The sequence below is a fragment of the Colossoma macropomum genome, unplaced genomic scaffold (assembly GCF_904425465.1).
Source record: "Colossoma macropomum unplaced genomic scaffold, Colossoma_macropomum, whole genome shotgun sequence".
In the NCBI taxonomy this organism is placed as follows: Eukaryota; Metazoa; Chordata; class Actinopteri; order Characiformes; family Serrasalmidae; genus Colossoma; species Colossoma macropomum.
Genome location: NW_023494791.1, coordinates 12,346,268 through 12,359,358, shown reverse-complemented (window position 1 = coordinate 12,359,358; position 13,091 = coordinate 12,346,268).

Genomic DNA, 13,091 nt, shown 5'->3' with positions numbered 1-13,091 from the left:
TATCTGTTCTTCAGCAACACCTCTCCACCATTTCTTAGCCTAATAATTGCCTAAAAATGGATTCATTTCCTGCTACCATTGTTCTCACTCTACACTGTTGGAAATAACAGTTCTGTGCAGGTGGTTTTTTCGTTCATCAAGGGACAAACAATGTAAATGTGCCCTCAAAGGTACAACAGTGGTTTAAAGGTTTGTGTACCTTAAATAAGTTTTTTTCCAGGTGAAAAGTACATATTTGTACCTTTTCATAACCGAATGTTTTAAAACAGAACAATAAAATAAAAAGCCTGGAGACGAGACTAAATATGTGGAGGCAATATAACTTAAATATCATTTCAATGGATTATGGTACAGTTATGTTCCCTGACTAAAGGTACTGAGATGTACCCTTGAGGGTACAACCCCAGTGACAAGAAGGGTACTGCCCCAGTGACAGTTTAGCACCTTTTCTTCTGAAAGTATTGGTGGGTTCTGAGGTGTTTCGTCAGAGCTTTTCTTTCCCTTTACAAAGGAGACAATTATGATTTGCTGAGAGGCATGTCAATCATAACGCTCAAGCGATACGCTTTAAGTATTAGAGCTTTCCTCATATGTTGTATTTTACTACAACATGGTTATACATTCATATGAGCCTACAGTGGCCTAGTTTTGTGTGTGCGTGTGTGTGTTACACTGCCACTAGATTGTCAGAGAGCAGTAATGAGTCCTGAGGGAATGACCAGCTGTCTTCCAGCCAGGAAATCCTTTTTACACCAGCCACTTTCTCGTTCCCTTACTCCTCCCTCTCTCTCTTATTTCTCTGATCAGTGCCAGCGCTTCAGCCTTCATAAAGAGCAGCTTCCCTAACACCTGCTCAACAGAACCCTACCCCACACACACACACGCCATTCTATTCCCTTAAATCTTGCCCGCCTTTTACTGTCCGGTCCATGCCAAACTGCCAGCTTTAAGCTAATGCCAGACCCAAACGTGGTCTCAACACACTGAAGTACACACTCACAGCAAACTCTCAGCACCACTCTAACTTCTCTCTCTTCTCAGTGTGAGCCACATCCTCATTCATGACATCTTCACTCCTTAACCCCTAAGTGCGTCCAACTTTCAGCTTTAAAAATAAAGGTGTTTCAATGGCTCTTGGCTTGGCTGTACAGTTCTCCTACCTGTGACCTTGACAGAAATATAGGCAGGCCTGGTGTCAGGGGGTCACTTGGTGGGGCAATGCCCTACTGTCCAGTCCAGGTTTCTTTAGTGGCAGGTGGCAAAAACAAAGTGAATCTGAAGTAGTTGTGCATTGCTGCTCCTTGCCATGGACGCCCAATATGAGAGGCTATTGATTAACATAGAAGGGTTCACTTTCACATTGGCTGCATTTTAGGGATGACTGTATGTTGTGGGTGGACAAATAAACAGATTTTCTAAACGAAACCTTTGATGATTTGCTGTAAAAGTGGCTCTTGTCTCAATTCTAACCTGATCTAGTTCTAGATATACCAGACATTTAGTACTTGTAATTTCTTTGGCTTAAATGTTGTACTTGCCACCCAGTAGCCACATTATCCCCCTCCACCAACCCCCATCCCCATCCTCTCTGTGGTTTTCGAGTGCCACTCTCAGGATTTTGTTCTAGCACTGGGCCTGTATGGAGGTGGATGATGGAAAACCCAAAGATAAAAGCCATCCTGCACCCCCTTTTAGGATGTATCAAGTTTAATGCAGCATTCAGGGGGATGTTTGAATATTGAATATATACACCATTTAGATGCTGACTGCTTTTGTTTAGCGTTCATTTAAGTAGGACTTTTAGAAGTCAGCACACAAAATCAGTCCCCTGGAGCTTAATATAAAGTGGCTGTATTGGTCAATAATGCTGGGAGGTGTAATCCAAACACAAAGATGAGTCCAGTACAGGCTGTTACTGCAATGATGCTGAGTAGCACCAGAATTTTTATTTTGAGAAATGTGAAAACTTGTGAGATTTGCATTCATGGCTGTGAAACTGCAGCAAAGACAAAAACAAAGGTCACAGGTAAACCTAGACAGATATGGGCTCTAGAAAAAAACTTTAATGGTATAGAACCTTTACATTATAATATTTAAACTTTAAAGTTAGTCTATTCACTTGCACATCTCCATTGCAAGGTTCCTTCTTTAGTTTGTTAGGTTCTTTCTTGGTTCTTTAGGGAACCAATAGTTGTTTCCCTATAGCATTGCTCCAAATACAAACCAATTTGGGCACCTTTTAAGAGTGTTGCTGCACACCGAGCAACAGCCACAGTAGCGCTGGAGTGCCTGCCCTGGGCACCTTTTCCGCTCAGGACATTTAAAGCAGTGGAGCAGTGCTGAGGGAACAGGGTGAGGCTGTACAAAGGGTCAATATTGACTCTGTCCTACAGGAACCCGTCTAGGCCTCCTATTGTAACTCCATTTAAAATTGCCATTGTTGCATAGCAAAGAGGTCAAAATACATGCCTGCACATTTGTTCCATACAGTCATATAGGGCACTGGGAGAGTAAAGACAGTGTGCCTGTCCTATAATGAGTTTATATAAAGCTTCTGATGTGTATGTCACAATGTGGGTTTGGGATACAGACTAAAGGCCGGAATAACTACCCATTTAGTGGGCTTTGCTAACCCAGCATTTCAGAGCAGCGCACTGGGCAAACCTCAGAGCCTCTGAAATGCCGCTTGTGGGATTTTTCCTCTGTTCAAACCAGTACTGTTTGTTTTCATAGTTTTTGAGCCCCCTTTTTTCTTCATCTTTTTTAAATTCTCATGACTCACAGAGATCATCTTCACCAGCCAATAAGCATTCCCATTGCTGACCGCAGCCGTTGGCATGACAACCCTGTTTCCCGGACGCCATGCCAGGGTTCTGGTGACTGCAGGCGCCGTGACGACGCAGGGTAACCGAGGGGAACGGAGGAGAGTGGAGGAGATGTGTTTGTGTAGGAAGAAGAGGAACAATATTATTACAGGCAGACTGCAGACTGACTGTGAGGAGAGAGTACAACTACACACAGCATTTAGATAGAGGGGGGTGTGGATACAGAAAGAAAGAAAAAGAGAGAGGAGACATATATATACGAAGGCTGAAGTGATGGCACTGATAAGAGGAATAAGAGTGAAGACAAATATATACACTACATGTTCAAAAGTTTGTAGACATCTTCTAATGAATGAATTTAGCTACATTTGGCTGAGGTGTTGTCTAAAATACCATCCAGTAGCTTTGGGATGGACTGGAGTGGCATTTGTGATTCAGAACTAATCATCCAACACCGGCATCTGACCTCAGTGATGCTCTTGTGGCTGAATGCCATCACATTCTCACAGCAATGTTCCAACATCTGGTGTAAAATCTTCCTATAAGATTAGAGGCTGCTACAACAGCAAAGAGAGACAAACTCACTATTAATACCATTGATTTCAGAAGATGTTGAATGAGCAGGTGTCTACAAACTTACAGACATATAGTTTATAAAGAGGAGGTGAAGGTGGGGGAGAAGGGGAGGGGAGAGAAAGATGGGGTGAGAGAGAGATAAATGGAAAAAGAGAGTAAGAAAGTTTTGACAGATTGCCACTAAAAGGAGGTAATGGTGTTATGTAGCTTGTCATACCTGAGCGTGACTGAATGCCATTCTGACACATCATGCTTCACTGCTGCTTTTGAAACTTCATCCTCCCCTCTCTTGTTTTTATCTCACAGATCTGTACATCTGCACGTCCATTTAACAGCTGCTTCTCTGCATATCAGTGCGTAACCGTAAGTGAGAGTGGGACTGTATGTTTGTACAAGAAACAATGAGAGATAGCTTGAGATTGTATACAGCATAAATGTGAGTTTGAGAGCTGCCATTTGATGGGCTGACATTCTCATACATGCTGTTACACATTGCCTCCTAGTGGTCAACTGGGAAACCATTGTAAACCTTACTTCAGTGGAAGTTGTCTTGTTCTACAGTGGCTCAAAGAGTCACTGCTGGGTAAATGTTTCATTGATTTTGTTGATGATCTAAGTGAATAATAATCCAGATCTAGAAAAACAAGATAACGCATCCTCCACACTTCTGTACCTTTTTATGCACAATTACTGTTTATTTGCTCAATTTAACCCATTGAGGGTGGGAGGGGTGGGGACATGTCCAAGAGTTATGGCACATTTTATATTTTGTTTTTTTTTCCAATATATAAACTAAACTCAAAAAAACTGTGCACTACAACATGCAGAAAAATGCCATAAATACATGTGTTCTCTGTAGAATGTGTGCATATTTTCACTTAGCAAATAGGGGTACTTAAACTTTTGCATATGACTATAGCTAACAAGTTATGGAAGCTCATGTACCTCACTCAACATTGTGAAAGTTGTATACCTAAATCATCACCCTCTTGAATCAACACGTGTCAAGCTGTTAAGGTAACTTGCTAATGCATGTTCTGACACTGTAAAACACACTGACACTGTAAAACACACTGCTATCTATAAAAATAGATAATACTACTTTAACTTATGCTAAAAACAGCAGTAGCAGCTATCTTGAAGCCTAAATTTTCTCTGTACTTTTTTGACCACTTTTATAAATAACCATGCATAACTGAAGCCAAATAAGCACGTCTATTTCAGGTTAGGGGTGACTGGGGAAAGATGAGCCAGTGGGTAAGATGAGCCACCCCACGAAGCAAAATAAACCATGTGACTGTATTTTCAGGTAGAGGCAGTTATTCTATATAAACTATGGTGGATGAAAGCACAGGGGGAATGTGGTGAGTGACTTATATAAAGAAGTATTTCTATGTATTTTTTCCCCTTTTTTTAATTGTTTATCTTTGAGGTCCACTCGTATTTTAAGTTCAAGAAAAATAGAAATCGGAGATTATTCAGATAAATTATAGTCTGCGCTGTCTTTAACTCTGATGTGCTAGTGGAACGCATAGAAGTGGAAAGCATAGAAGTAGAAGTAAAGCAGTTTGGTGTGGTAGGGTAAGATGAACCACCACCAGGCCAGCACTCAGCTGCCCCAAAAAACACATTTTTGCACAATCCCTACTTCCAGCATGTCTAAAACAAGCAATATACCCCGTATACCTGCTACAGGTGTGCTGGGAGATGGGATATGGCAAAAATGTGAACCATCTGGTTCCTTGGTTGGAAAACAGCAGTCTAGGTTAGTATACACTTGCCTCAAATCAGGTCATGTTGTTAAGGAATCACAGATACAGTTGAAAAGGGCCAGAGCATTCAATAAGCACACACCACTTTTTTACTGCTTAGCTAAAAATACAAATGGCTTGTTTTGATCTATTTATAATGTGTTTCATTAAAATTACTTTTAAAAAGCTTAAAAAGTAAATGATGTTGTATTTGTCTTTATTAGCAATGTCTCATTTTAATAAAACCTGCTTAACTTACTCTTAAGTTTGGATAAATCCATTTTTGGATAAGATGAAATCTATTTCCCAAATTAATTTAAAAGGTGAAAAATGGCTCATTGTAACCTGTTCTCCCCACTTAATACACCATAATCGTGTGTCATTCTGAAGTCAGTGTCGTGCCCATATTAGAAACTCCAGGTTTAAGCAGATTTTCTCTGTGAGAACAATGAATGGTACTTCACCTCTATTTTTTTGAATTCTTCAAAGAGTCGAAATATAAACAATGCTATATACATGCTACAAGCAAGCTAACACTCCAGCACACTGAAATGACACGGCATGAAAGTAAGTCTATTACATTTCAACCATCACTATATAACAACGACAACTACTCAGACTGTACTCGAATACTGCCAAAGCAGCTTATCTAGCACATTTGACTAAGCTCACTGGTTTGTGAAGGGGTACTTTGGTGAGTTTGGCAGTCTTATGATGGTAGTTCAGTATGCAACCATATTAGCTTGCATGTGGGAACATTTGCATTTTGGCTCCTTAATGATCTCATAATTCAAAGGATCTGGCAACATTTGGAGAAAAAACATCCGTACGGCAGAACATGGGCTTTGGAACATTTTAGTTTAACAGGAGGTGCGATAGCAGAAAGTGACGTTCATTTTTTCCATAGAGAAAACCAGCTTAGTCCTTTAAGTTCCTAATGTGGGCATGAAACTGACTGCAGAACGACAACACAGATTCAGACATCTATTACTCAACACCAACATGAGCGTGTGGTGATTTGGGCAAGCAGTGAGAATGCAAAATGCTAATTGCTGTTAAAGATTCCATTACCACTCCATGCCATTGAAGACACATCTCTTTTTACAGCACTTAAGTGAGCACTGAGTTAAGTATTTATTGTAATGTATTGTACTGCACATATTAATATGTATTGCACTGAGCTGTATTTAATGCTGTTCCTTTCTCTCTAGGTATCAACATGGGCTTTTGTTTCTGGCAGTATTTGAGCTCTGGCTTTCTCTCTAGCCTATTTGTAACTAGCAAAGATACTTTCTCTAGGTAGACAAAGCACTTTTTCTAAGTCGCTCTGGATAAGAGCGTCTGCTAAATGCTGTAAATATAAATGTAAACATACATTACATTAGCCTCGTAGCTATAGCACAAAATTAGCGAAGCAAACTTCAGACACCAAACATGTCTTGGTAGATCATGTTGGAAACTTCTTTCATATATTCCATGCATATAGAAGTGGACAGTTTCCTGAACATTCTACATTTGGAGTAATTTGACTGAATTTTGTTTTTCTGCAAAGCTGCTTGGTGACACCTGTTGTAAAAATTCTATATAAATAAACTTTGACTTGACTTTTGACTAATTTGACATGCACATACAAACTAATACTGTTAACCTTCATACAATCAGCTGCAGGGATAGATTGCAAGGCAAATAGCTGTTTTGACATGACTGCTAAAACTAAGATCAGAACCCATTAGTACACCAAGGTTACGTGCTAGTTCTTTAGATTTTAGGGCCCTCAAATCCAGATAGGCAGCTAGTCTGTGCCTTAATTGCTATTCCCAAATAAAATAATCTCTGTTTTATCTTTATTCAACTGCAGAAAGTTTTGTTTTTGGGGGAAGGGCCAGGTAGATCTGAGTATTATCTCCATAGCTGCAATAAGATCCCATTTGGTCCCATAGTTTTGTAGCATTTGGCCCTGAGGAAGCATGTATAAGTTAAATAATAGCAGGCCAAGAACTGAGCCTTGGGGCACACCACAGGTCACTGGCACTCTTTCAGAAACATTATTTTCTATTTCAGCAAAGTAGTTCCTTTCCTGCAGGTATAAAATGAACCATTTTAGAGGTTACCCTCTAGAGTAGTGGAGATTAAAATGGGAATGTATCTGACGTCAGCAGCATGTCAGCAGTGTACACTCTGTGTAAATGTTTGCTTCGTTAACATTCTCAAACTTCCATTTCAGTGTTTAGTCATTCCAGAAACACAGTAGCCTGAGTTTACCCTGGCAAGAACAAATTCAGGCACTAAATTTCAGTCAGTCTGATGATTTATTATGCTCAAACACAAAATAACAATGTGAGAACAAACTGAAAAGAACAATCTCTTTGTGTTGGATGATATGTACTATCTTTTTGTACGTTTTGCACATAAGACAGTCTTGATAAAGTGTGCAGCAGTGTGTAATGGCATGGTTGTGCCTCTGTGCTGCAAAGAGACAGGCAAGTTCCTTACCACACAGAGTTTACCATTTCAGCAGAGTGACCTACTACTGTATCTGGCCAATAAGATCAGACCTTTAAAAAGTTATTCCAGGTCATATTCCAAAAGTACATTCACCAGTCATCTGCAGATGGAAGCATCATGGAAATGTATACAAATTGTTTTGTACAGTACTGAATGATACACATTATCACAGCTGACTAATACATTACTACAGCTAGGTGGCTTACTGTTCAGTGAGTTAAAGTGCTTTTACTGTAACCATATTCAATCTGCAAAGCACAAGAATATACCCTTTTATGCTGATCTGAGACCAGTTTTGTTGGTTATGATTTGAGTGGGAAAAGCAAGTCCTAGATCAGCATACAATGGCAACTTCCATACATAAAAATTGAACATCATAATGTAATGTAGTCCCTCAGCCAATAAACACTCAATCAGATGCATGATACAGTGCATTGCTGAATGTATGCTCACGTAACATATCTATAAATCGTTGCAATAAAAATGGTCTTTCTAGGAACTTGCTAGGAATAAAAACTTACATTACATTAGCTTGCATTAAAGGGCCCTTATCCTATATTGTACTTGCATTTTATTTTCTTCCTATGGTCCAACATTTGTGTGGTTTTATGTAACAAAAACAGTCCTAATGCATTTTTACAAGACCATTTTCCAACCCCACTTTATCCCTTAGAATTAAACAGGCTGAATTAAACAGGAAACATCATTAAGCATAAAAGACAAAATATAAAATACAAGAAAAATGTAGGACATTGGCCCTTTAAGATTGGTATATGTAAATGAGCTCTGTTCTGATTGCCTCATTGTGACTTTGGATTAATAAATGCCTTGTAACCTCAGCATGTATAGGTGCAGCTAAACTGCCATAGGTTGAATAGGTGGTTATATGCAAATGTGCTGGTTTTTGTGACATCACACAAACAATGATTAGAACAGGCAGCTTTTTGTTCTTGTTATTTCTGAGATACCAGGTTTTGTTACAACAGCAACGTTATGCACAGCTGGGATACTACACTGTTACATTAACAACCGTGTTTTGTTGTCATTACGTCTCTTCATTAAGACATAACTGGACATTACTGTGTGCTGGATAAATTAAACAATATATATAGATTAAATATTAAACAGACAGACAGATCAGAAGAGAGTTAAGTGAAATCAAGCAGGACCAGCAACAGTACACTTCATAGGCTGCACATCTAGTGTTTCGTAACACAACCCAGGCATGTTCAACCTGCGCAATCATTTCATAAATGGAACATTTGTGCGAGAAAGTGAGATAGAAAAAAAGGCAGATTTTGAGGCCTCATGAGGACCCAGGGTAAGCACTCCTCTATCTGTGCATTCAGAGGAACTAAAGCATGCAGTTCAGCTTTTTACAGAACGTTAGACTTGTTCTTATCAACATTGTGCCTAAGCAATGACCCCAAGCATTGCACACACACCTTGTGCAATCTTTCAGCATCACGCTACACTGCTCACCTCCAATCTAAACTATCTGAGGAGCCAACCAGAGGAGGTTGGTTTTACAAGCCGGGCCCGTTTGCGTAGAGATGTTGAACTTGAGGTGTCAACACAGAGAAGTAAGCCGCTTACAGAGAACAGAACACTTCAAGCAGCCAACCAGCCAGCGCAGATTCTTTTACAGGGCAAAATTTACTGCAACACTTTCTTCACAGTCTCTTAAGCCATGCATACACTGCAGAAAAGTACTTCTTGACAATGTAAAATATCATTTAGGAAATTTACACTGCATGGCCAAAAGTATGCGGACAGCCTCCTGATTATTGAATGCATGTGTTTCAGCTATACCCATTGTTAACAGGCATATAAAATTACGTACACAGCCACGCATATCCATAGACAAGAACTAGCAGCAGTATGGGTTATATTGAAGTGCTCTGCTTGATAACTTCAAACGTGGCACTGTCATAGGAGGTCACATTTGCCACAAGTCAGTTCATGAAATTTCTGGAGCTCAAGGGCTCTTACTGTTAAATGGAAGCATCTAGGAGCAACAACAGCTCAGCTACAAAGTAGAAGACCACACAAACTCACAGAGCAGGCTGCTGCATGCTAAAGCTGGCTGAGCTTCATGAAATGTGTTTCCATTGCCAAGCAGCTGCACACCAGCCTAAAATCACTATGCGCAATGCCAAGCGTGGGTGGGTGTGGTTTAAAGCACGCCGCCACTGGACTTGGAGCAGTGAAAACGTGTTCACTGGAGTGATGAATCATGCTTCACTATCTGGCAGACTGATAGACAAATCTGGGTTTGCGAATGCCAGGAGAACGCTACCTACCGGAATGCATAGTGCCAACAGTAAAGTTTGGTTGAGGAGGGATAATGGTCTGGGACAATGTGCAAAATACAGGGGAGGTGCTAACTAACCTCTTCAGGGCCCCTGAATGTCTCAAAAACGAAATTCTGGTAGGTCCTTACAAACTTGTGATGTTACGTTGTGCGTTATGGAAAAATAGACACTCAAATACAAATTCAGGGAAAGGTCAATGTTTAGCTGCTTCACCCACAATGGGCGAGCTTCTGTCTTTGGTAGTCTTAACTAAGTAGAGATGCCGCACAAGTGTGCCTCAGGGTGGCGCTGTAGCACTTTGTTGGTCCTTCATAGCCTAGCAGCTGTAACCAGGATACCTCTGAAAACTTTACAATTATGAATTCCATCCATGAATTTACTTATTTATCTAACCGAAGGCAAAGAGACATCTAAGATCTCAATTAATGTGTGGAAGAGCGCAATACCAAACTAGAAAAGAGCATTTCCCAAAGAAGAACTGTTGAACAATGACATCTTGTCATTGAAGCTGCGTTAGTGAGTGAGTTAGCAGCTAGCCAGGTACCAGCAGGTATTTCACAAACTTTCACAAAGTTTGGGGAAGGCCCTTTGCTGTTCCAGCATGAAATGTATAGTAATGCCCATGGTTTTGGAATAGGAAGTCCAAAGAAGCTCATATAGGTGTGTTAGACGGGTGTCCACATACTTTTGGCCATATAGTGTAGGTACTATATGTGAGATCATTTTGCTTTTGTCTGTAAATTGATCTGTCAGTGGATTTAGATCATTTCCGTTAATAAGATTACTTTACATTTAAGTAATAATGTTGAGAAATAGGTTGAATTTGTACAATATTGCCTACAATTAAGATGCTTACAATTGCCAGCATATATATTGTTAGTGTATCAAGTTTACATTGTTTTTTTTCCTTCTTTTTGATCATTTTTAAGTCAGGTTGCCAGACTGAGGTTGAGGCATGTATGATAAGCAAATAGTCTGGCACCCAGTCTGCTATTAGTCTTGGTCATGTAGACAAAACTTGTTTTAGCTGGCATGTCAGCTCAGAAATATTGATCCTCCTACTAGAAAGCATTATTCAACCTTTTCAAGCAATCCAGGGGACATATGGAGCAATTTCCAATCTTACAGATTCTATTATCTATCAAAGGGCAACAGTTTGAAATGATCAAAACAGAGCCTCCTGACTTTACAATATTGATCTATAGCACCCCCTACTGGTCAAGCTATTTCTTACTCCACAGGTGGTTCATGCTGTAAAGCTGGGTTCTTGGGTTAGCAAAGTAATTAAACTCAGATACTTTCATACAGTGCATGATTTCAGGCCAACATTACTGTCAATTTTTCCTATTTGCTTTGGCTGCTAATTAATCTGTCCTTAAGTTCCAGATGTCAAAATCATATCCCATATTTGACCCTAATATTGAAAAGGTGGACAGACAGCTGTAAGACACAGTCTTGTATAATCACTAAGACACATATTGCTTTCCAAATTGATTTTCATTACGCTCCTTACAAAAATACTCCTTGTACAAAACTTTCAACAATAAAACTCCTCAAGGTACTGAAGATACACTCTTAAGCTCTCTTAGGCGTTTTGTCTTTTGTTTTAAAAAGACTTTCTCTTTTTAAAAGATGTTAGTAGTTTATGGTTTACCATGGCAAATTAGGTAAACTCACAATGTGGGGTACATTTTTGCATAGACCGCTCACTCTGTTGAAAACAGTGCCATTCATCCTCTCACCTACATATAAACACACATCACTTTCACCCATAATCTTCAGAGACGGACGTTCTAAATGGATTTTGAGCAATCTGCAGATCTGAGTAGGATTTTTAACGCATGTTTTGAATCTCACTAATTTAAAGCATGTTTCATAATCTCAAAAGGCATTTTTTTTAAGTACATGTTCGATTTACCATTTCAAACAATAATTGATCTTATACAACAATTATAGTTGTGTATCTGTTCCTGTTTTCAAGTATCCCAATCCTCCCAATAAGGCAGTTCTCTTTTCTATTCAGGTCCTCTTTCCCCAGGTTGTTTTCATTAAGAAGGTGCACAAACCTAATTTTTAGTGGTCTGTGGATGATAAGATAAGCTAAAATGTCTAAAAATAATATCAACCTTATTATTATCTTAAGGTTTTAGCTTTGTCCTGGCAATCTAGAAACATGCAGTTCTTTCTGTGCTTCATGATAACATCATCTTTTTAAACCAGTCTTGCCTTGTGAACCACAGGACTATAAGAAATTTGCAGTTTCACTGTACTTTTTGCTTATTTTGGTTTGCCCAAAACCCTGCCAACAAGAGGAAAATCAAAGGATCAGGATATGCAGAAAAAGCACCAAGCAATAGTCTTAGAGTAGTATTTCTCATTTTTCTTAGCCCTGTAAAGTTTTGCACTCTTTCTGCTCTAACATTCCCATTTTAGAGAAACACTTCAGCTTTTTTCCCCCCTCAACTTAATCTCGATCTGCTGCATCTATATTGTACTGTCGAATAATCAACTGTACGCTGCGGCAGAATGAGATTAAGCTGAGAATTACTGAGGTCTTCCTCTTATCTCAAGCTTATGAATTAGCTGAAGAGTTGAGCCAGAAGTGTTAACACAGACCTTGGAGATCTGGAACATCAACCTAGAGGGGGAGAAGGGTAAACCAATGTTACAGGCTTGCAGCAGCTTTGTTTGAAGGCCTCTGTTGCTGTAGTACAAAACAGTTGCAGTGCTTTCTGACTGAGGTTTTAAAAGGGAGGCCTGCTACACACTTCTGGATCTTCACATGTACAGCGGAATGCAGAGCAGCATGCAGCTCATTCAGATAGCCACAGAAAGGGGACAAAACTAGAGTCTGATGCTAATGACCCAGGTCACAGAGGACTGGTAAGTGGCATTGAGGGCAAAAAGCCATAAGGCTTAGAGGTGGAGAAACAAATGTAAAACATAAACAAGTAAAGAAAAGAAGCAGATGGAATATGGATGGGTGAGGAGTTTGTGAAAAATCAAAAAGAAATGGTACACAACTTTCCATTTTGCCTCATTTTATTCAATACTTTGGAACCACTTGTATGAGAATTAAAATGAGTGTATTTACATCTGAATTATTCTGAGCAAAATGC